Raw genomic sequence first — 25219 nt, 5'->3', positions numbered from 1 at the left:
CGCCTGCAAGAAAATGCATTATTGATCCCCCCACCAGTTGCCCTACCTGGTACATCTGGACTGTTGGCACCATATGTGATGGTAGCAGATGCAGGATTTGCATTATCCAAACATGTTATGCGACCATATCCAAGGAGATCCATTGATGACAGGAAACAGTACTTTAATAATCGGCTAACTAAAGCAAGACGTTATGTGGAGTGTGCATTTGGTATTTTAGCTAACAAATGGCGCATTTATCAGACAACTATTCAGTTGCAGCCAAACTTTGTGACATCTGTCCTCAAGGCTACCATAGTGCTTCACAATTTCTGTCGGATACATGAAGGAGGAACTTATGTGGATGATGAATTTCAGATAAACCATGTTGTTAATCCAACAGGTGAACCTATGTCTCATAATTCCGTGACATCTGGTTTACAAATTAGAAATGTATTTACTGATTACTTTAATTTTTTTGATGATAATAATAATAGTGATGTTTGTTAAGATTGTCATGGATTTATTTAGATAAAAATGTATTATTTTTTCTTATACGAAAATGTGTAATTTTTTCTGAACATCTAAGAGCTTAAATCTTACTTGTATTAAAGTGAAAATGCGTTAATCATCAACTGACATTTCTGTTAACAACATGGATTTCTGAATGTTGTATGTATGTTTTTGTAAATTTCTGTGTTAATATCATGTTTTTTTGGTTATTTTAAACTTACAACATTAATAATGTTAAACGTCTATTGAAAAAATGCAATATTATTTAAAAATTTAAATAATAAAGATGATAGTTTTTTTCACAAACATATTTTTTTATTAATAATAAGCATATTAATCCATAAAGTAATGCTGTTATTTTTTCACATCAAAATAAAAAATGAACATATTGTTCATCTTCTGTTAAATTTTTCAAAATGTAAATTTTTATGGTATTCTTTCTAAAATTAAAATTATACTTTACTTACAAGAGTACATTTTCAAAAATGTGTGCATTGCTTACAATGTTGAAAAATTGTCGACCAATTAAGTTGGTCTCATGTTGGACATTGACATAGACATAATAAATGTAAACTGTGTTTTGAGAATATAAGAAGTAATCTAACCATCAAATTGGTTGGGTACAAATGTGTTCCTAAAATAAAAAAAAAAAACCATGCCATCAAACATATATGTGATCCGTCACTAAATATAATCACACATGTTTATTTTTTTTTTTAAACTCAGAGTTTACACATTTTTGGAAATCCTTTTTTTTAAAAATTTTGACACATTCATCATATTTGTTGTTTGAATGTAAAGATTACCAAAAATGTGTATCATAAGTCAACAAGATCTTCTAGTGAAGTAACCTGAGTGTTGCTGAGTATGTTGTTTTGTGTGGCCTCAGAAATGGTATTTTCAGGAATGGAAGTTGTTTGCTGAACAACATTCCTATTACTAACTACAGTAGTGTGTGGAACAGTCTGTTGCATGCTTGTTTGTCCCAACACATTGCCTGTTGTTGAGTACACCTGTGGATCTACATGGGTAATTGGGTATTGTGTGTGTGTATGTTGTTGACCTTGAGGATAGTTGACTGATGTTTGTAAGTGTGGTGTAGGTAACATAGTTGAGATTGGATAATGAGGCATCATGAATGATTGTGGGTATGTTGAACCAGGAAACAAGTTAGGTAAACCACCAATATTTGTGGGTTGAGTAAAGTAACTAGTACTTGGAGTGGGTTGTAAATTCATATAGTTCATGGGTTGCTGTGAGGTAGCACTTTGTACAGTGCTTAAGGCACCAGTATTGGTTGCAACATACCCTTGTCTAATTGGTGTTGGGAATAACGTACTTGAAGCAATTGAAGGTTGACCAGATTGTTGTAATACTGGATTATTGACTATTACAGTTGCCATTGTTGTTTGTGTTGAAATTGTATTTTGATTGTCTGTTGTGTTTGGGACTGTATGTTGTTGCATAATGGTACGCCAATTTTCTATGGCCTCATATACTCTCACTGGTTCCTGTTCTGCCTGACTAGCTGACAGTAGGGTCAGCATAGCAGCACGTACACGTTCCTGCCTATCGGATGGAATTTTGGTTAAGCTAGAAGATAAAGACCGACAAAAGCGCTCGGCATCTGTTTCTGGAATTAGAGTGTTCATTATGTGAATAATGCGTGTGTCAATTATTTCCGGTAAGGATCTCATTTCCTCAGGTCTGCGGATTCTTCTTGCACGTAGAGGTTGTGGTGCAAAACGTGGAAGTACATTTGTTTGTGTTGATTGTGTAGCTGGTGTGGTTGTTTGTTGTGTGGATGAGCCTTGGGTGTTGGTTTGTGCACTCTCTGTCCCACCCTCATGTGATTCAGTTGCTGCATCTTGTTGAATCTCTGGATTTTCACTGTCTTCTCTGCCAGGTTCTTGTTCTGATGCTGAGGTGGCTGTAGCAGAGGGACCTGCTGTTGGTTGATCATCTGAATCGTCTAGATTATCCTCCGTTCTATAAGAAATGAGACAACATATTACAATCTTAACATTTATATTTGTACAATTATCTTAATGAAGTAAATGAATGTTGCATTTTTTTTTTTTTCTAAATAAAAAAAAACTTACTGTGTTACTTCTAAGATGGGTGCTAGGAAGCTTATTTGTTCATAATAAACATATCTGCGTTTGCGGCCTTGGCTGGATGAGGATGGTATAGGGTTGTACTCCCTTCGGTACTGATCACGTGCTGAACGCCAACGCCTTTTGACCAAGTCAACTGTGTAATTTAAATAAATATGTCACTTGCAACATTCACCATAAATCTGCACACATTAATTAAAATAATGTTTGCTAAATGTAATATACAATTTAACAAAATAAAGTTGGCCAAATACTTTTGAGGAAAAAACATTTTTTTATATATTCTTCATTCAAAAGCATTTTTAGACATTCACACATAACAAAATAATATTTCTGATAAATTATCTTTGAAGTAATTGTCATATATATTTAAATTTTCCTTTTTTTTTTTAGAGCAATATCATTTGGCAAAAAATTATTAGAAATATTATTTTATTCATGTAGGTCATGATATTGAAATGTTATTTAACTAAATTAAAAAAAATATTAAAAATAAAAAAACATGAATTGAAATTGTGATACTGAAATTAGACTAATAAAACAGGGAATTTAAAAACACATGACAGTTTAATCAGTTAATCAATTAACTTCATGAAGGATTCAAAGTCAGATTACAAAAATAAGTATACTTTGATTTTTGTTAGTTATGAAATGTTTGGTTAACTTTTTAAAAATTTAACATGAACTCAATATATAGAGTAGTACATATACCAATTCTTCACAAAGATTTTTTAAGTAAAAGACAACATAACTATAACAAAACATTCACAGTTTGTAATTATTTGAAAAATCCTAATATATATATTAAATAAATAAATATAAAAACATACAACAACTTACCATATTTAGCACGCTTTGCAGGCGAACATCTAGCCCATGCATTATTGGGGTACACTTCCTCAGCTACTTGATTCCAATGGCGGTCAACTGTCAGTCGGTCATGGTAACCATCAACACGTGTATCCCATAATGGTGGGTGAGTCTCGACAGCTGTTATCAGTTTCTCCGTGTCCACCCGTGGTGCCATTATTATATTTCGAAGCCGAAATTGTGCTCAAAATATATCTTTCAATACACAGAACTACAACTGCTTGCTTGCTCACTCCTTCTGCAAATGCATAGTTAGTTTTGTGCAAAAAAAATATGTTAGCTACGCCACCTGAAAGTATTTGAGATTGTAACAACCTTTCTAATGAAAACACGGACACGGACCACACGGATAGCATACGGAGGCCATCCGTATCACGTATGTGTAAACACGGACCCATAGGATTTAATGGATCCGTGAGGACGTTATGCCGGTGGAAAACGGACATGTCAGCGCTTTTTCGGCACGCTCAAACGTACGCACGGAACGGACACACGCTCCGTGCGCAAACACTGACGTGAGGCTTTTTATATTAAAAATACTGTGTCAACATCAGCACGTGTCTCCGGTACGTGTAAAAAATGCCAAAAACGTACCGGAGGCACGGATGTGTGGCGCAGGCCTAAGAAATAGCAGGAAAGGAGGCAGTGTAGGAAATGTAATTAAAGCTAACTACAAAAGTGTTAGGCACTTAAAGATAGATATTTCTAAAGGGCTTTATAGGTATTGGTCTGCCCTTTTAAATGGTTGTTTAACCGTAGCATTTATCACTTGTGGGCTAAGATGATATCTCTTATGACTAATATGTCATGAAAGGGTCAGAAGTCAGATCTCAAAATAATCTATGGGTGATGGACACCACTTTTAGGCTTCATTCTCAGACACTACTTAATGCCTATATCGTTAGCATTTCCCAACTTGTGCTTTACAGGGAACCTCTCAGTTGATTTATGCTGCCCAAATCATGGTGTACATTGGGAAAGATCTGTCCATCAACTAGAGCAGGGCAGAGAGAAGCTAGCTGGGAACGGCATCAGAATAGTTTAATCTCTAGGTATTGTTCCCTGGCCATCTCTTCAAACTATCTTTTCTATAAAATGATGGAGCTGGAGATGACAAGATCGCCTCGTGCAACCCCAACCCACTGTTCAGGTCGGTGCTCTTGGGCCACAGATAGGAGCAGTACAATTTTCTTGTCCTTCCAGGATTCTGGGCTCATGTTATGATTTACTGTGCTGATGGATTGCCACCTGTGCACAGCATAGCACAGAGATTAAATCAGGAAGTCCATGCAGCTTCTGTCCGCAGACTAAGGTGGGCTTTGCATGTTGCGACATCGCAAGCCGATGCTGCGATGTGGTACGCGATAGTCCCCGCCCCCGTCGCAGCAGCGATATCTTGTGATTCCTGGTGTAGCGAACATTATCGCTACGTCAGCTTCACATGCACTCACCTGTCCTGCGACGTCCCTCTGGCCGGTGTCCCGCCTCCTTCCTAAGGGGGCGGGTCGTACAACGTCACATCGACGTCACACGGCAGGCAGCCAATCAAAGCGGAGGGGCGGAGATGAGCAGAATGTAAACATCCCGCCCACCTTCTTCCTTCCGTATAGCCGCCGGCGGCAGGTAAGGTGATGTACCTCGCTCCTGTGGCTTCACACACAGCGATGTGTGCTGCCGCAGGAACGAGGAACAACATCGTACCTGTCACAGCAGCGTAATTATGGAAATGTCGGAGAATACACCGATGATACGATAACGACGCTTTTGTGCTCGTTAATCGTATCATCTAGGATTTACACACTACGATGTCGAAAGTGATGCCGGATGTGCGTCACTTTCAATTTGACCCCACCGACATCGCACGTGCGATGTTGCAACGTGCAAAGCCGCCCATAGAGCACTGACCTGGACCATGAACCGGGCTTGAGTAATGCAATTCGCTCATCTCTAGCTGAAATGTTTCAGAAAAGTTGCTGGCTTCAATCATGTAGTTTGGCTGTAAGTCACACGGCCCGTGGTTTTGGCAGCATTAATTGACTGCCAGTTTCATTCAAGTACATTGGAGAGAAGACAGGAACAGCTCTAGACCGAACAGTTAGGATTGACACAATGAGCAGTTTTATATCTACTGCAAGACAGGCAAGCTGCAGAAGCCAATTCTTTACTTTTTTAAAAAATAAAACCAAACTATAGAAATATTGTTTTTTTTTAATACATGCAATTTAATAACAAAAATAAAGTGCAGAGGTCTCCATAGCCTTTAACTCTCTGTGTTCTTTCTTTGTTTTTCATGGTAAACAAATTCCAAACTTTCTAAAGTTGTTTCACAAAAGCCACACAATAAAAATAAAAAAGGCCTGCTTCATTTTTATATTAAATATGCCAAAACACTTATGTAACATTTAAAGGAGAAAATAAAAACTGAATATTTCAAATTTTTTATGGGACTATTCTTCTGTTTAAGCTTCCTGCAATGTTAGGCTAAAGTCAAATGTCCTGTAGTCATCCGGGTCCGTTGAGAAACTGATTTCTGCTGGATCAGTTTTTTAACATGGCAGTCTATCTGTGCCGCCCCCGTGCCAGCAGCCGGCGCTGCTCGGATCCGGGCCTTCAGGGGTGGTGGCTCGAGGGTCTTCGGACCCGGGGGTTTCGCGGACACGCCGAACAAATTGGGGCACGTAGATGTATGTACTAGGCCGTAATAAGTTCATGACGCCACCCATGGTGTGTGGTGAGTTGGGACACCACCGCTGCTGTTATGGGGCACCTGGGGGTGATGTTTTGCAGCAAGTTGTTAACCCCTCCGTGGGCAGGGATGGTGGCCCTGGGACCCGGTTGGTGTGTGCAGGGGATGGCAACCGCAGGGGGTGCAGGTGTACGCACTGTTAGTAAAACACACAAGTCTCTGGTAAACTAAGGTGATGGTGGCCGGCGCCGCGGCCGGCTGCGTTCTGGTCCCAGCTGGTGGTCTCTAGTGACTCTCCCACCCCAGGGCAATGGGACACCCGGTGCCGGGCCGGACTAGTCCGGGGGTCGTCAGTGGTGGTGGGGCCCGACTCCATGACCTTGGTGGGTGTCAATTAAGATGGCTTCAGTGGGGTTGATTAAAGTTTGTATTTTCGTGACGCCACCTGTGGTTTGCGGCTATTAAGCCGCCGCTGCTGTATGAGGCCTCCGGGGCTGGTGGTATGGCAGCTCGGATGGTTCTGCTCCCCACAGGTGGAGCGGTGCCCCGGGGCAACAGTTGGTGCTCGTGAGAGTCTATGGTGTGATGTTGTGTGAATAATACGGTGCAGGGCCGACAGGCAGTGAAAGAAACAGGCACAAACAGTAGTCTCTTTACCTTCTCCTCTTTTACTTGGCAACAGTTTAGTCCTGGGAGACCGTCACAGGTGGTAAAGATGATCCGGCTGGCCTGGAAGTAACTGAGGTATCTTTGTGGCCAGATGAGTATGAGGCCTACTCCTGTTCTTTCTTTACTGTTATAAGACCCTGCTCTCTGGCTTAGCAATGGCCCTCTTGCTGCTCTGACCGGTGGTACGTCCCTCTCCCTGTGTGGTAGGCTGTGCAGGCCCTCTCTGGTGCTTCTCTGCTGGAGTCCACACCGGGCCCTGGTGATGCAGCTGTACCTTCGGGCTGTTTATGGGCCAGGTGCTTGCAGCTTTCCTGCCCTTCGGATTCGGCTACCAGGAAGTATTTTAGGCCCTGGTGGCCACAGACTCCGATGTCCGAGTCTCTTCTGTGCCTCTCTGCTCTTCCTGCTTCACTGGGCCAAGCTATTCCAGCTCCAGGCCCCAGTCCGCAGGACAGCACTACTCTGCGTCTGCTTTCTCTGCTTTCTCTCTACAGACTGACCACTAACCCCTCCCTCAGGTCAGACTTAAAGAATGCTCCCTGGAACTCCAGTTTCAGAGCTCCCCCTGCTGGCCTGAGGGAGACACTGCGCTGGATGTTAAACTTACTGGCCAATAGACCTCCCAATTACCTCCAGGCTCAGCATTAACCCTTTGGAGGGGCAATGCTGTTGTGGCGACCAAGTCCTGGGGCGCCACACTCCCCCTTAGTTAAACTCAGTTCTTCCGGACTGAAGAAAACAAAACAAGACATGTTAGAACATTTCATCCTATTGTGGGAGGCACATTTTCTTAAACGTTACAAACTTAAACAATACTACAAGAGTCCAGTGTGGCTCCCTGCCGGGTGTCCATTACACTGCTCCATGGGGGACCCGCCGAGATAAAACCCCCAACGTAGGCTCTGGGCGTGCGTCAGAGCATTGATGACCCCACTCTATGCACGCCGGACGGGTTTTTCTTCAGGGGTGCTGAGCACACTGGTGCTAACTATGAACAATTAAAGTGTTGGCCACTCATAGTCCAGTGACCCAGTTGTACATATACTCAATCATTTAAATAAAAAGCATTTTATACACAACATTTTAAATAACTATATACATTCTAATAGGTACTTTTCTTTTTACTCTCTATACCTTGGAGGGGGCTGTCTACATTGGGACCTGCGTAGCCCTGGCGTTTGTCCCTGACTGCTTGGAGTGTCTGCTACCTCAGTTCTACGGGTAGGCCTAACCCTGATAGGTATGCGTGATGATTGCCTACATGGTCTGAGTCGCCAAGGGTACGACAGGTTCACCACTGACAGGGGGTTGATTCTCCTGTTCCACTGCTGGCGTGTCATCTTGTGTTGGGGCGGACAGTTCCTTAGGTGGATCTGGAACCTCTTCTGTTTCTGGCTCGACCAATTGCGGGAACGTCAAGACTGGTACCACTATAGCATTATTTATTCGGGTCCAAGTTTTGGGGAATTTTCCAAGTATTGTTTGGATCACCTCTTCCTCTTTTTCTTGAATTTGGGGACTTTCTTGTACTTCCTCTACTTCCTTTTGGATTTTGCACCGTTCAGGGCACGCTTTCAGGTGGTCTCTAGAAACTGCTTGATAGGTCTTTCTTTAATCTTTGCTTATGAGATACACTTTACTGTTATCAAAATTGGAGGGAATAATGGTGTAGGGTTCATTCTCCCACTGATCATCTAATTTATGCACCCTCCGCTTTTTCTTGAGGACCTGTTCTCCAGGTGCTAAGGGAGTTGCTGGGGCTTTTTGATTATAGTTCTGTTCTTGTCTCGTTCTTGCTTGGGACAGGCTCTTTTCTACGCATTCCTGGACTTTGCGGTACTGCTGTTGTCGCTCTGTATCCCAATCTTCTATCTCTTGAACCGCTTCAGGTGACACAGTTCCCATCTCAAAGTCTACAGGTAACTTGCCAGGTCTTGCTCGCATCAAGTAAGCAGGGCTGCAGTTGGTCGAGTTTACTGGGATATGGTTATACAGGTCTACCAGATCTGGTAGCTTCTCTGGCCATTGGTTTCTTTCTTCCAGAGGTAGAGTCTTGAGCATATCAATAACCACATGGTTCATCTTCTCGCACAATCCATTGGTTTGGGGGTGGTACGGTGTTGTTCTGATTTTCCTACAGCCGTACATGTTACAGAACTCTTGAAACACTTCTGCCTCAAATGCAGGACCTTGATCAGTCAGTACCCTTTCCGGATAGCCGTGAGGTCGACAAAAGTATGCCTGAAATGCTTTAGCTGCTGTTCTGGCTGTATGGTCTTTCACAGGCACTACTACCAGGAAACGAGAGTAATGGTCCACAATGGTGAGGGCGTAAACATAGCCTGACCAGCTTGGTGTTAACTTCACATGGTCCAGGGCCACCAACTCTAGGGGCTGCTTCGTGACAATTGGCTGTAGGGGGGACCTCTGGCTGGCATCTTCCTTCCGCCTCAGGTTACACGGACCACAGTCTCGGCACCACTTCTCGACTGTCTTTCTCATGTGCACCCAGTAGAACCGATCGCGGAGTAGGGTCTCCAACTTCTTGCACCCGAAGTGTCCTGCTTTATCATGGTAAGCTGCTAGGACCATTGGAGCATCCCTCTGTGGGACCACTATCTGCCAGATGAGTTCATTCGTTCGCCAGTTGACATATCTCTTGCATAGCTTGCCTTGGTAGGTGAACAGTCATCCCCTCTCCTTCCACAGCTGCTGGGCTTCTTGTGGAGCGTCTGGACCGAGATGGGTCTCAGCTTGTGCTAGCTTTTCTTTGACCAATCGCACGGCCGGGTCACCGTTCTGTGTCTCTTCCCAATTATGGTGGAGTAATGGGTTGACCGAGACCTCGTGCTGGCTCGAGCGCTTCTCTCCTACAGCATGCTCACTCTGGGAAACACCTTGGTGATGGAAAGCCGGTAACTCTATCTCTTCGAGTTCATCCAGGTCTTCTCCAGACTCGGGTAAGTGAGGCATTCTGGACAGCGCATCAGCATTGTTATTCTTCTTGCCAGCCCGGTACTTGATGGTAAAGTCAAAGTTAGACAGCCGGGCCATCCATCGCTGCTCCAAAGCACCTAGCTTGGCTTTTGTCAGATGTGTCAACGGATTGTTGTCCGTGAAGATGGTGAACTTGGCCGACGCCAGATAGTGCTTGAAGCATTCAGTCACAGCCCAAACAATAGCGAGGAACTCCAGCTTGAAGGAACTGTAGTTTTCTGGATTCCTTTCTGTGGTACGAAGCTTCCTACTGGCATAAGCTATCACCTTCTCTCTGCCTCCCTGCACCTGGGACAGGACTGCTCCCAGTCCCACGTTGCTGGCGTCTGTGTACAGTACAAACGGCTGGCTGTAGTCAGGGTAGGCCAGAATTTCTTCTCCCATGAGAGCCCCTTTCAGCCGGACAAAAGATGTTTCTATTTGGCTGTTCCATTCAAGTGGAGGGCTTTGCTTCTTAGCCTTCTTTGGCTGGCCCACCAGGAGATCTTGAAGAGGCGCTGCTATCTTGGTGAAACCATCAATGAACCTTCAGTAGTAGCCCACCAGCCCAAGGAACTGCCGCACCTCCTTTACTGTAGTGGGTCTTGGCCAGTCCTTGATTACGGTGACTTTCTCCGGATCAGGTGCCACACCTTCTGCGCTGACCACATGACACAGGTATTGTACCTTTGGCTTCAAGAGGTGACATTTGGATGTCTTTATCTCCAGGCCATACTCCGACAAGGACTCAAACACTTCTGCTAAGTGCCTCAGGTGGTCTTCGTAGGTCTTGGAGTAGACTATGACGTCATCCAGGTACAATAGCACGGTTTCAAAGTTGTGATGGCCCAAGCAGCACTCCATCAATCTCTGAAATGTCCCTGGGGCGTTGCAGAGCCCGAACGGCATACAATTGAACTCGCAGAGACCCATTGGTGTCGTGAATGCAGTCTTCTCCTTGTCCGCCTCTGCCACGGGAACCTGCCAGTACCCACTGGTGAGATCCAGGGTGGAGAAATAATTAGCTGATTTTAAGGCTGTTAGTGACTCTTCTATTCTGGGTAGTGGATAAGCATCTTTATGTGTAATGCGGTTAATTTGTCTGTAATCTACGGACATTCTCATTGTACCATCTTTTTTCTTTACGAGCACTAGTGGAGCTGCCCAGGGGCTATAACTATCTGTGATAACCTCAGCCTCCTTCATTTCACGTAACATTTCTTTGGACACGCTGATACTGTGCTGGGGGTACAGGGCGGTATCTCTCTTTAATGGGATGATGGTCGGGTGTGGGGATTTGATGTTTAACCCCTTTTACCTGCCCAAAATCTAGGGGGTGTTTGCTGAAGACCCGCTCGTACTCCTGTACCACCCGGTAAACCCCATGCTTTTGGTGTGAGGGGGTGGAGTCGGTGCCCACATGTAATTTTTGGCACCAGTCCTCCAGCTGTCCCTTGGAGCCATTGTCTTCCGCCTGGTCGGACGGGATCAAGGGTTCCACTGCTTTGATGGTATTGTTACTGACAGTGTATAGTTTTGCTACAGTGGCGTACCGGGGCAATTTGGCTTCCTCCTCCCCACAATTCAGGACGCGGACGGGCACTCTTCCCTTGCGGACGTCTGCTACCCCTCTGGCTATCAGGACTCCAGGCCTACTTTCTGAATACACAGGTTCCACCAGGGCCTGGTAATCTTGACCCTTGAGGCCTATTGCTGCCCGACACCATATCAACATTTCACTTTTTGGGGGGATTGCAATGGGGAGAGGGTCACTTACCCTTACACTGCCAAGTTCTCCTCCGGCCAGCTCTACCTGCTGCCTCCTCATCAGGGCTCTGATCTCCCTCTGTAGGGCACGCTGCTGCCCGGAGCTGGCACTTTCAGACGCCTGCTGCAACAAAATTATCACTTCGGCAAGACAATTTTCCATCACATTTGTACCATTGGTTAGCAGTAGGTTAGATTCTTTGCGATCAATATCTACAATTATCATCCCCTGACATGGCAATTCTACCCGCCCCACTTTAATGGTTACCTCCTTATACCCAATTTGAGGCAAGGGCTGACCATTACTGGCCACAATTGTTAAATCATCATCTGGGCCATGGTCAATGTCTGAATCAGCCCAATATCTTTTGTACAGTCTATAAGGGATGGTTGTTACCTGGGACCCCGTATCCAGGAGGGCGTTCAAAGGGATCCCATCCAGCACAATAGGAAGGACAGGTCATCCTCCCACATACTTGCTGTGACTAGGAGTTGAGCAGGGCTTCCTTACACCTGGGGGTTGGCTCCTGGCCCCAGGCTCGGCCCATTTAAAGGACAGTGTCTTGCAATGTGGCTCGCCTGGCTGCAGCGGCGGCAAATCGGTTGTCCAGTTGAATCATACCGGTCTGTGTCTTTTCCTCGGGTCGGCGGAATCCTCCTTTGCCGCATCCACGGGACGTCATCTGGACTGGAGGCCAACTCGATTCTTGCAGGTGATGGGGTCACTTGTAGGGACTGCACTGTTTTTGCGAGGGCAGCCACTGTCATGGTCAGCTCTTGGATCTGCTGTCTGAGCTCTGCAGTGGGATCTTTATCCAAGGTCTGCGCCTCAGCCCCTGCAGCGGCTCGTGTTGCAGGCACCACCCCTGGGTACATGATAGCAAGAGGCCGGAGGGGTACTGTGTCATTCGGTGTAGATTCTCTCAGTACCCGGATGGCCTGGTCCTTAAACTTTGGAAAGTCCAGAGCAGGGTTCTGCAGGACCATGATACGCAGCTGTGTCCTGTGGGCGTCTGACAGGAGACCTTCTATAAACTGCTCAGTTAGGAGCTTGTCTTCTTCACGTACACTCTCTGAGTCCACCTGTTTAATTGCTCTCAGGGCCTCCTGCAAGTTTAAGGCATAGTCCCGTATGCTGTCTGTGGCCCGTTGTTTGCACCCAAAGAATCTCATTTTTATTTCTGCTGCGGTGCGGGTGTCAAAAGTACTCTTTAACTTAGCCAGTATCTGGGTCGCTGTCCCTTTATCTGTGTCAGGCCAGGACTTCACTTCACGCTGGGCCGCGCCGGGTAGCTGCCCCATTAATATGCCCACCTTCTGGCTCTCAGTCAGAGGATACACTCTAAACAAGCTGTGCAGCCTTTCTCTGAAGTCGCTCAGGGTATGTGACTCCCCGGAGTACTGCGGCAGCCATTCTGCTCCCGGGATGTACGGCATTGTGATCGGCATTACCGGCGCTACAGCGGGGGCTGGGGCGACGGCGACTGTGATTGCTTCGGCTGGTGCTGCGGCATCTCGGGCTATGGCAGCCACCTGCTCTCCCTCTGAGTCGGACATCTTCCTCCCCCTTAGTGAACCTTACCAGGCTCCGTTCACTTTTCAAAATCTCTTCTGGGTCGCGCGGGGTTAACGGCGCGCTGTGCTCTGATGGCGTGCTCCCTTCGCGCTCTTTTTCGGGCACGCCCCCCTTCTTTCTGCGCTCAGCGAGGCTAATGGCGGCGGCAGTTTTCGAACAGTAACACAGTCTTTTAAGCACAGTTTCTGCAGGCGCACAGTACCCGGTGGGACCGGGCACGAAATCCTGTTTGTGACGCCAAAGTTGACTCGCCCACCCCAGAGCTATGGGACACCCGGTGCCGGGCCGGACTAGTCCGGGGGTCATCAGTGGTGGCGGGGCCCGACTCCGTGACCCTGGTGGGTGTCAATTAAGATGGCTTCAGTGGGGTTGATTAAAGTTTGTATTTTCGTGACGCCACCTGTGGTTTGCGGCTATTAAGCCACCGCTGCTGTATGAGGCCTTCGGGGCTGGTGGTATGGCAGCTTGGATGGTCCTGCTCCCCACAGGTGGAGCGGTGCCCCGGGGCAACAGTTGGTGCTCATGAGAGTCTATGGTGTGATGTTGTGAGAATAATACGGTGCAGGGCCGACAGGCAGTGAAAGAAACAGGCACAAACAGTAGTCTCTTTACCTTCTCCTCTTTTACTTGGCAACAGTTTAGTCCTGGGAGACCGTCACAGGTGGTAAAGATGATCCGGACGGCCTGGAAGTAACTGAGGTATCTTTTTGGCCAGATGAGTATGAGGCCTACTCCTGTTCTTTCTTTACTGTTATAGGACCCTGCTCTCTGGCTTAGCAATGGCCCTCTTGCTGCTGGGACCGGTGGTACGTCCCTCTCCCTGTGTGGTAGGCTGCGCAGGCCCTCTCTGGTGCTTCTCTGCTGGAGTCCACACCGGGCCCTGGTGATGCAGCTGTACCTTTGGGCTGTTTATGGGCCAGGTGCTTGCAGCTCTCCTGCCCTTCGGATTCGGCTACCAGGAAGTATTTTAGGCCCTGGTGGCCACAGACCCCGATGTCCGAGTCTCTTCTGTGCCTCTCTGCTCTTCCTGCTTCACTGGGCCAAGCTATTCCAGCTCCAGGCCCCAGTCCGCAGGACAGCACTACTCTGCGTCTGCTTTCTCTGCTTTCTCTCTACAGATTGACCACTAACCCCTCCCTCAGGTCAGACTTAAGAAATTCTCCCTGGAACTCCAGGTTCAGAGCTCCCCCTGCTGGCCTGAGGGAGACACTGCGCTGGATGTTAAACTTACTGGCCAATAGACCTCCCAATTACCTCCAGGCTCAGCATTAACCCTTTGGAGGGGCAATGCTGTTGTGGCGACCAGGTCCTGGGGCGCCACACTAGCCTTTTCCTGCACTGCTGTGTGTAAGGGGGACTTTCTTAGTGTGAAACTCAGGAGTCCGCTCCCGGCTAAGGAGAAATGCCCGCAGACGCTAGCCCGTGGGATCTATGGGCGCTGGCGGTGACCTCTTCTCCCTAATCGGTGAGCTGTTGTCTTCTATGAGGGACTTTGGGTGAGACAGGACCTCTAGTCCTGGCCTCAATCGGTTAATTAACCAGTTCCAGTAGGTTCTGGTCCTGGCTTCAGGGTCCGAGTATCCCCCTTTGTGCTCCGGTTTCCGGGTAGGTTGCCCGTGTCGTTAACGGCGGGCGACAACCCTGTCCCGGTTCACCTCGATTCCACCGAGCCGTCTTCCCCTCTCCTGCTGACGGAGACCACCGTCTGCCTCCTAGCCAGTGGTACTAGGACTCCTACCTGGGTACCGTTCCACTTGAACTTCACTGCTGGAGCTACACTGAGCTCCAGCCCACACTTCTCTCCAAACTCCTCTCTGACCTAGACTTGACTGCTTGTTTTCCCACCCCGGGCTGTCTGGACCCCTGGGTGGGTGTGTCCCAACTGCCTGGTCACGCCCACTGGTGTGTCTATCTTTCCCTAAGGGGGGTGACTAGGGTTTTCTGGTTGGCTGTGTGTTTCCTAATGAGGGAACGGTGTTATGCAGGGGCCTAACTGGGACTACCTGGTTTTGCCAGGGCGTCACATATCCATTAATGGATTTCTTTTTAGCCATCCATTGTGCTAGCATTTGTAATAGATCTGTTGTTTTCTTAACGGATTCATTACAAATAGACGACAAATAGCAATCCGCTAACGGCTCTGTTGTCCATAAACTCCACATGTTAAAATCGGATGCGGCTGACATCCATTATTTAACAACGGACAACTTTTTTTGCAAATGGATCTATAACAGATCCAAGATAAAAGATGACAACAGGACATGTGAACCCAGCCTTACACATGAGAACAAATCAAAATCTTGGAGGTTTTGCATTAAGCTGATAGAAAATATGCATACTTTTTGTTACTAATCAGTGCAAGCTCAGATGTAGAAGTGCTTGGTTTTCTGTCATAGGTTAAATACATTAATGGTAAAATTTGAGACAATACATAATGAATTTAACATTTTGTATCAATTTACTTTTAGTGGAATGTAAATAAATAGCAGCACTGCATTTTGTTTTGTTTTGCTTTTTTTATTTTTTTTTTGTTTAGGTATCATTTTCAAGGCATTTACAATATGTTATTACATTACCCCTTTACTTTGTTCAGTAGGGCAGTACAGTTAGTGATTTCAGAAGTATTATTTTTTTAATTTTGTATTCCTTTTGAGCATTAAAAAATATATATTTTGTTTAAACCATACAGGTTAAATATTGTTGTCATTTAATAGTTTTGGTGTTTACTTGTAATAATAGTTAATTAAGAAATGTAAACTGCTATAGAATTAATAGCAGTATAAAATAAATAATGCTCAAGACTCCATGGGGGCCATATTATCACTTTCAAGGACTCTTCTCGCTCTTACTAATCCTTAAGATAGATAGTTCCTAATGAAAGGCTATCCTTGGGGTCATTGTTCTGTTGCAGAAGAAAATTGAGCCAATTAAATGCCTCTTTGATGGCATTTAAAGGGAATCTGTCATTATATTTGCTATATAATCTGATAGCACCATAACAAAGGGTAATTGTAACAGTGTGTCCCTCCCCCACCTGTGCTCATGGTGTCATAGTCTGTCCCTCCTTTGTACTGCTTCTGGTGGGAGATTATTTGTTTTTCTCAGCATGGGACTCCTCCAATCCACAACTTGGTAGACAAAATAGAGCCAGGATGTCTAGAATCCTTTCATAATCAAATGTCTAGGGGAGGTGTGCCCTTCTGCTCACCTAAGGGGCTGATCCCAGGAGAGGAGAACAATGAGACCCATGTTAGTCAGTTAGTTGGATCTCAGCTGGAGAAGGACTTGGATCTATAGCTGAGGCTAGATCCTAGTGCCTGTGTATGGACTGTTAAAGATTGGAGATCAGTGGCCACGTGGGATTGTGTTTTGTTGTTCTTCCCGTTGGACTCAAAGAAATCATATAAGGACCATTGCCATATTTTCCCTGGCGTCAGAATACAGGGAGGCGCCCCCGGATCTGTTGTTTTGTAGTGGACTCCTAGCAGACTTTAAGGATTTATATTCATGTTTGTTACTTTATCTTTGTGGCTCCAATAAAGCCTAAAGAATTGTTCCTCGGCCTGGTGTCCCTTACTGCTCTGTCGCATACCCCGTCACAGTAAGAAAACCTGATTCCAGCTATGCATCACATACTGTGCTGCTTTGTATAGTTTTCATGGAATACCTGTTTTCTTTGATGAAGATGTAGCAGAACTTTCTATAACCCGGCCCACACTCCTGACTGGCAACTTCCTGTGTACGTGTTCCAATGTGATCAAGCTGCTGCTGAGGGCGGGGGTGGAGTTAAAGAAATTAGCCTGACTGGGCTGCACGTGATTTCTCTAAACTTTAGATGGCTGTAATTGAGTTCCAGTTTTGAGCTGATAATACTGCTGGACATCTTCACATTTTGAAGGAAATCATCTGCTGCACTGAATTTACTTGGTCAACCACTGCAATCTCGATTGTTAACATTCCTGGTGTCATTGCTGAAAAAAACAGGGAGCTACTTATTCCTCATGCAATACCATCAGACTAGTTCCAAATGTATTCTATAGCAGGACAATGACCCCAAACATACAGGTAATATCATTAAGAACTACCTTTAGCAGAAAGAACAACAAGGAGTTCTGAAAGAGATAATATGGCTCCTTATGGCTCTGATCTTATCATCAATTCTGTGTGGGATTACATGAAGAGACAGAAGCATTTCCACAGGCCTACATCCACAGAGGATCCTGCAAAGTTCCTTCAATAAGTGTGTGCAAGTGTACTTCAAAGAACTGATGACTTAATGCTATTATGACAGCAAAAGATAGTGTTAGCTTTTATCATCTATATATATAATTGCCTTATTCTGTCTGTCTGTCTGTCTTGCTCCAAAATGATGTCATTACAGTGACAACCGTCGCATTGGCCGCTCGGCCGGCCCGGCCCCGCCCACCGCCTGCATTGACCGCTTGGCTCGGCACAGCCCCGCCCCTTACACGCATTGGCCGCTCGGCTCGGCCCGCCCAGGCCCCCCATAATCTGTGCCTGCTCGGCCACGCCCCCCGCACACTGTGCTTGCTCGGCCACGCCCCCCCCGCTTGGCCATGGCACCCGCAAACTGTGCCCGCTCGGCCACGCCCCGCACACTTTGCTCGCTTGGCCACGCCCCCCGAACACTTTGTCTGCTTGGCCATGCCCCCCGCACACTTTGCCCGCTTGGCCACGCCCCCGCACACTTTGCCCGCTCAGCCACACCCCCCGCACACTTTGCCCGCTCGCCCACACCCCCGCACACTTTGCCCGCTTGGCCACGCCCTGCGCACACTTTGCCCGCTTGGCCACACCCCCCACACACTTTGCCGGCTCGACCACGCCCCCCCCACACTTTGCCCGCTTAGCCACTCACCCCGCACAATTTGCCCGCTCGGCTACGCCCCCCGCACACTTTGGCCGCTCGGCCATGCCCCCTGAACAGTCTCCCCAGGACTACTCTACCTATTAGACACCTCCCCCCAGGACTCCTCCTCCTATTAGACTCCTCTCCCCCAGGACTACTCCTATTAGACACCTCCCCCAGGACTACTCCTCCTATTATACTCCTCTCCCCCAGGACTACTCCTCCTATTATACTCCTCTACCCCAGGACTACTCCTCCTATTAGACTCCTCCCAGGACTACTCCTCCTATTAGACTCCCCCACCCCCAGGACTACTACTCCTATTATCCTGCTCTCCCCCCAGGACTACTACTATTAGACTCCTTTCCCCCAGGACTACTCCTCCTATTAGACTCCACTCCCTCCAGGGCTACTCCTTCTATTATACCCCTCTCTCCCCAGGACTACTCCACCTATTAGACACTTCCCCCCAGGGCTACTCCACCTATTAGACACCTCCCCCCAGGACTACTCCACCTATTAGACTCCTCCTCCCTAGGACTACTCCTCCTATTATACTCCTCTCTCCCCAGGACTACTCCTCCTATTATCCTCCTCTCTCCCCAGGACTACTCCTCCTATTATACTCCCCTCCCCCCAGGACTTCTCCTCCTATTATACTCCTCTCTCCCCAGGACTACTACTCCTATTAGACTCCTCTCCCCCCAGGACTACTCCTCCTTTTATCCTCCTCTCTCCCCAGGACTACTCCTCCTATTATACCCCACTCCCCCCAGGACTACTCCTCCTATTATACTCCTTTCCCCCTAGGACTACTCCTCCTATTATCCTCCTCTCCCCCCAGGACTACTCCTATTATACGCCTCACCTCCAGGACTACTCCTATTAGACTCCTCTCCCCCCAGTATTACTCCTCCTATTATCCTCCTCTCCCCCCAGGACTACTCCTCCTATTATCCTCCTCTCTCCCCAGGACTACTCCTCCTATTATCCTCCTCTCTCCCCAGGACTACTCCTCCTATTATACTCCCCTCCCTCCAGGACTACTCCTCCTATTATACTCCTCGCCCCTCAGAACTACTCCATCTATTATACTCCTCTCCCCCAGGACTACTCCTCCTATTATCCTCCTCTCCCCCCAGGACTACTTCTCCTATTATACTCCTCACCTCTAGGACTACTCCTCCTATTATACTCCTCTCCCCCCAGGACTACTTGTCCTATTATACTCCTCTCCCCCCAGGACTACTCGTCCTATTATACTGATCTCTCCCCAGGACTACTCCTCCAACACACACACACTGCACAAAACATACCTCCCCCAAAACACACACACGCACCCCACACAAACCGCGCAACACACACAGCACCACACACACACAATGCTGCAGACACACAGCGCTCCACAAACAACGCAACATACACAACTTCACACCCAGACAACACCCAGAACATTTACAGCGCCCTACACAAACACTTGCCAACTACACACAACAACATCTATATATATAACAAAAATCATACATTAACTACACAATAACTTCTAGAATACCCAATGCGTTAGAATCGGGCCACTTTCTAGTCTATGTATAACTATATCTAATGCTGTTACTAACAGGCAGCTGGTAATCCTGTGGACTGTTGATTTATACCATACTTCTGCTTATTTTTATGACTACTGCCCCTCCTTACTACATATGTGTAGTGCCGCTCCTTTTTCTACCTGTCTTTATCTAATTCTAATTTTAATATTTATATACTCTGTGGCATTAGTGATAGATTTAATAATAAATTAGTTATTTTTAATATGGAGCTATGCATTGTTTATTGTAGAATTTATAGATGTCTACTTCATAGCCAATTGTCATGCAAATGCTTTCTGATTGTTTTTGTTGACACTGAGGCCCTAAAGGTACCGTCACACTAAGCAACATCGCTAGCAACATCGCTGCTGAGGCACAACTTGCTAGCGATGTTGCTGTGTGTGACATCCAGCAACACCCTGGCCCCTGCTGTGAGGTCGTTGGTTGTTGCTGAATGTCCTGGACCATTTTTTAATTGTTGCTCTCCCGCTGTGAAGCACACATCGCTGTGTGTGACAGCGACAGACCAACAACTAAATGTGCAGTGAGCAGGGAGCCGGCTTCTGCGGACGCTGGTAACCAATGTAAATATCGGGTAACCAAGAAGCCCTTTCTTTGGTTACCCGATATTTACCTTCGTCACCAGCGTCCGCTGATCTCAGCTGTCAGTGCCGGCTCCCTGCTCCCTGCACACGTAGCTGGAGTACACATCGGGTAATTAACCCACTGGCAGTGTGAGAGCGGCGGATGCTGGTAACGAAGGTAAATATCGGGTAACAAAGGGAAGGGCTTCTTGGTTACCTGATGTTTACCGTGGTTACCAGCGTCCACAGAAGCCGGCTGCCTGCACACGTAGCAGAGTACATATCGGGTAATTAACCCGATGTGTACTGTGGCTAGGTGTGCAGGGAGCCAGCGCTAAGCTAAGTTGGTTACCCGATATTTACCTTAGTTACCAAGCGCAGCATGCTTCCAGCGACGCTCCAGCGATCCCTGCCAGGTCAGGTTGCTGGTGGGATCGCTGGAGCGTCGCTTAGTGTGACATCTCACCAGCGACTTCCTAGCAACTTACCAGGGATCCCTATCAGGTTGTATCGTTGTTGGGATCGCTGGTAAGTTGTTTAGTGTGACTGGGCCTTAAACATGGGATGTGACATCTGATTTCAAATGCAACACACAATGGAACAATCGTGGAACTAGTGGTACGGCCATTTCTCCAGTGTCCCAGGAGCCATTTTTCAATGACTGTTATGATTGAGGCCTACCACATGGTGATGAACAAATCAGGAAAGATGCAATCCACAAGTTCCTATTTAGACTGAAAGAAGTCTTAAATCTGACCCTCACTTGTTCCTGCCTAACCGCAGAGGTTGGCACCCTAAAGGCCCTGTCACACACAAAGTTAAATCTGCGGCAGATCTGTGGTTGCAGTGAAATTGTGGACAATCAGTGCCAGGTTTGTGGCTGTGCACAAATGGAACAATATGTTCATGATTTCACTGCAGCCACAGATCTGCCAAAGATTTATCTCTGTGTGTGACGGGGCCTTTAGATTAAGCAATAGCACTCAATATCGGCTGACCCTTAGTGTCATAACTACACTCTCAACTATAAACGAAGACTAACACAACAAATAACGTAAAGGAAGTGCATACAAGCAGAGTGTGAGGCACAGGGCTAAGAACGTGTTCATAGGTGACTGGATCGAGCACCTGAGTAAAACCATGACAATGCAAGGCTGCATTTTAATCTTAGTTTTGGGTGGCATAATGTATGGTAACTGGATCCCTCTAGACTTCATTCCAGGTACGGTAATAGATTTGGCATCAATGGTACGGCCATTTCTCCAAAGTGTCCCAAGAGCCATTTTCAACACAACTTCAGGTCACGTGTTGCTGGTGCTACTTTGAGCACCCTGTAGAGCAAAAAACATGCAATCATGGTCCCCAATCAAGCACATTTGGGATGCCATTGTTCGGCAACTGCAAACAGAGTCGTCAGTAGTGAATCTTGATGATTTGTGTGCCTAGGTGCATTCAACATGGTAGAACATTCTTCAGACAACCATTAATAGCTGTTTGTAGCATGCCAAGGAGTGTATTTCAGTGCATGGCGCTCATTCTTAATAATGGATAAATATAGATGTTCTGAAAAATTGTTTCCCTTTTTTTCATTATGTACATATTACTAACATGTTTATCAATCCTGTGATTTTCATAATACCATCACTTTTCCTTTTGGTTTTGTAATTTCATTGTATATATTATTTTTGTTTTGCCTTTCCTCATATTTCCTAAGGTCAGTCCAGATTTCATTAAATCCTTTTTTATTATTTTTTCCTCCTCAAGTCAAAACATATCACAGGAATCATGCATAAATCTGTTTCAAATTACATGCTTGATCACACGATGCTGTGTTCTCAGTATATGTAATGCTAATTATATGCTAATATAATGATTTAATGTTTTTTTTCTATTTACCATAATTCTATAACATAAAGATTTCCTGGACCAGTGCTATACATAAGAAAAAGGTAAGCCATTCATTAAAGGTCCCCACTGTTGTCCCTCTGGTCTAATACGGCAGTGACACGGCTGAACTACATGTCAACTGTTATGACCAAAGATTGACCACTCCAGCAGCTGGCAAGTCATCACTATGGACATCACATCAGCTATCCTCACGGGACAACAGAAGTGATAAGGGAGACATAGATCCTACAGTGTATAGTGCAACGTTTTTCACTTTTGAAAACAAATTACTCACCTTTCTTATGGCCTGAAGAAATACGAGTTAGTAACAGATATCGAGTATATAGACAAAGAAATTAATACATGTAAAAAACATATAATTTAATTACTTAAATAACCAGACATGAACTTACAGAGTAGCTATTCATTGGTTATAAATTGAATTGAAGCCCTTAAAGAGTATATCCGGGACTATTTTTAAAATGTGCCTAAGCACTAACAGGCAGGAATTTGCTAACTTCTGCCTATTGTCCCCGGTGCTGATTTTCACCAATACAGAGTAGTCACAGCTTCCACTGATGTTGCATTAACCTCAGCTGATTGACAGCCGGCTCCCCCAGTTAGGCAGCTTGGAGCTGTCAGTCAATCAGCATGACACCGGCTGTCCTGCCCCATCTACAGAGAAGAGTAGAAAAGAAGTCTCAGCTCTGTTGACGAAGCCACTGTATCTCCGAATCTCCGACAGGAGCTGTCTGTGACCACTCTGTGCTGGCAAAGAACGATGCCATGCAAAACAACCAGGTAGGTAGCAACTACCTGCCTTTTAGTGCTTAGGCACATTTTTTTTTCAGAAGTTTATTAATAGTTTAAGTGCACACACAGAGATTAAAGCAATGTAACGGAAAAACAATGAAAATTTTACTTTTTCCAACAAAAATATTGCTTTAGCCTCAAATTTTTATTTTCAAAAGGGTAAAAGAAGAAAATAGATCATGTACTTTGTGGTGCAATTTCTCTTGAGTACACTCATACCTCATATGTGATGGAAAACTACTGTTTTAGCACATGTCAGGGCCTGGAATGTAAGGAGCACCATTCAACTTTTGGAGCACAAATCTGGCTGAAATAGATAGTGGACACTATGTTGTGTTTGCAGAGTCCCAGATGTGCCTATACAGTAGAAACGCCGCACAAGTGACCCCATTTTGTAAACTACACCCCTGAAGGAATATATAGCTGTTAAAATGAAAAAAATCTTTTTTTTTTCCCACAGACATGTTGGTTTCCTCCAAATTTTTCATTTTCACAAGGGTAAAAATGAATTGTAAAATTTGTTGTGCAATTTCTCCTAAGTAAGCATCTACCCCATATTGGTCAAAACTACTGTTTGGTAATATGGCAGAGCTCGGAAGCAATAGAGTATCACTTGACTTTTGTAGAGCAAAAATGGCTGAAATAGTTATTGCATGCCAAGCCGTGTTTGCCGAGCTCTTGAGTTGCCTAAATAGAGACAACCCCTTACAAGAGACCCCATTTTGAAAAATACACTCAAGGAATTTATCTAGATGTGTGGTGAGTAGAGTTGAGTGCGGTTCGTGGTTCTCCAGTTCGCGGTTCGAGTGATTTTGGGGCTGTTCTAGATCGAACTAGAACTCGAGCTTTTTGCTAAAGCTCGATAGTTCTAGTTACGTTCGAGAACGGTTGTAGCAGCAAAAAGCCAAGCTAATTACTAGCTGGCTTTCCGCTGTAATAGTGTAAGCCACTCTGTGACTCACACTATTATGAAATTTCAGCGTATAGTGTGCGGGAACAGCGCATTCAGATCACTGCTGCTGGGATAATGGCGATCTCCATTTTTTTTTTTTCCCTTGTCTTCCTTCCCTAAGCGCGCGCGTGTAGTGGGGCGGGCCAGCATGTCAGCCAATCCCAGACACACACACAGCTAAGTGGACTTTTAGCCAGAGAAGCAACGGCATGTGTGATGTCCATGTCACATGTCCCTGCATTATAAAAACAGGTATCTGCCCGTCAGGACGCCATTATCTGCCTTCTGCGTCTGGGTGTCAGTCACCGCAGGTGCAGCTCCTGTCTCCTATACTGCTGTGTACGCTCTACACACAGCGCTATACAGAATAGGGATAGAAGTTTCTTTTAGCCCTTGTAAGGGCTAATAACAGCAGGCTCAGAGCCATAGGTGACAGTCAGGTCCGTGGAAACAGATTTTAACAGCTACAGAAGATAACAGCATCTGTGTAGCTAAGGTCAGGGACTTCCTCGCTGCATTTCCCCATTAGGAGGGATATAAAGTGAGGCTTCCTTTCCTCTACACAGACCCACAACCCTGCCACTGTACCCTCCTGCCCTTTGCACACACCAGCTCATTGTTACTAAGCCATTATACTAGCAAACACTGAGGAAACTTAGTGGCATCCTAAAAGTGGCTGTTGGACTTCATTATTGTACCACTGGTGCAAAGCTATTTGCAGCACCACTGCATTGCACACTCAAACTCATTGTTACTAAGCCATTATACTAGCAAACACTGAGTAAACTTAGTGGCATCCTAAAAGTGGCTGTTGGACATCCATTATTGTCCCACTGGTGCAAAGCTATTTGCAGCACCACTGCATTGCACAATCAAACTCATTTTTTACTAAGCTATTATACTAGCAAACACTGAGGAAACTTAGTGGCATCCTTAAAGTGGCTTTGGACTTCCATTAGTGTCCCACTAGTGCAAAATCTATTTGCAGCACCTCTGCATTGCACACTGAAGCTCATTGTTACTAAGCCATTATACTAGTAAATACTGAGGAAACTTAGTGGCATCCTAAAAGTGGCTGTTGGACTTCCATTAGTGTCCCACTGGTGCAAATCTATTTGCAGCACCTCTGCATTGCACACTCAAACTCAATGTTACTAAGCCATTATACTAGCACACACTGAGTAAATTTAGTGGCATCCTAAAAGTGGCTGTTGGACTTCCATTAGTGTCCCACTAGTGCAAATCTATTTGCAGCACCTCTGCATTGCACACTCAAACTCATTGTTACAAAGCCATTATACTAGCACACACTGAGTAAATTTAGTGGCATCCTAAAAGTGGCTGTTGGACTTCCATTAGTGTCCCACTGGTGCAAAT

This window comes from Anomaloglossus baeobatrachus, chromosome 6, assembly GCF_048569485.1.
Source record: "Anomaloglossus baeobatrachus isolate aAnoBae1 chromosome 6, aAnoBae1.hap1, whole genome shotgun sequence".
NCBI classification, from domain to species: Eukaryota; Metazoa; Chordata; class Amphibia; order Anura; family Aromobatidae; genus Anomaloglossus; species Anomaloglossus baeobatrachus.
Note: the sequence above shows the minus strand (reverse complement) of the source record.